Source organism: Octopus bimaculoides, chromosome 13 (assembly GCF_001194135.2).
Source record: "Octopus bimaculoides isolate UCB-OBI-ISO-001 chromosome 13, ASM119413v2, whole genome shotgun sequence".
NCBI lineage: Eukaryota > Metazoa > Mollusca > Cephalopoda > Octopoda > Octopodidae > Octopus > Octopus bimaculoides.
This window is the reverse complement of record NC_068993.1, coordinates 63,570,517-63,571,532: the sequence shown is the minus strand read 5'-3', so window position 1 is coordinate 63,571,532 and position 1,016 is coordinate 63,570,517.

The following is a 1,016-nucleotide window of genomic DNA, read 5'->3' as shown; positions in this document are numbered from 1 at the left end:
ATATATATATATATATATATATATATATATATATACTCTTTTCTTTATTTGTTTCAGTCATTTGACTGTGGCCATGCTGGAGCACTACCTTTAGGTGAACAAATTGACCCCAGAACCTATTCTTTGTAAGCCTAGTATTTATTCTATCAATGTCTTTTGCCAAACCCCTAAGTTACGGGGATGTAGACACACCAACATCGGTTGTCAAGCAATGGTGTGGGGGGGACAAACACAGACCCGCAAACATATACATATATCTTGGGAAAAAGTTGAAAGTCTACAGGTGCTAAATCTAGCAAACAGGGTGAGTGTGGAAGCACTGTCATGTCGTTTTTGATGAGAGATTCATGAGTCAGAAAAGCTCAAAGACAGAGTGTATTGCCTGAGAACTTTTTGATACTACCTCGTATACACACACACATACACACACACACATATTTATATGTATGTGTGTGTGTGTGTGTGTGTGTGTGTATTTATAGCTTGCACAGCGAAAAGGAAACAATGAATGAGATTTCAGCGAATGATAATCAGAAGAGCATTTGACACAAGGATATATAAAGAACACTATCATCATCCTCGTCCCTACTCCCACTACCACCCCATCATCATCCTCGTCGTCGTCATCATCATCATCATCGTCGTCATTATCGTCATCATCGTCATTGTCGTCGTTGTCGTCATCATCATCATCATCGCCATCACCATCATCATCATCATCGTCGTTATCACCATCATCATCGTTATCATCATCATCATCATCATCATCATTATTATTATTATTATTATTATTATTATTACATTTTAGTTACTAAAACAACATGAATGTGTTCTTTGATCTTCTCAATCCAAGACAAATTTCACATCCTTCATCTCTTCAGGCCACATACAACATAAAAAAAGTTTGCCAAAATTTTGCTCCCCCACCCCCACAATGAGATGTAAAATATTGTTTTCCAAAAACTATTAATTGTTTTTTTTTTATTTCTATTTTTACTAATTATTAACCTTATTTA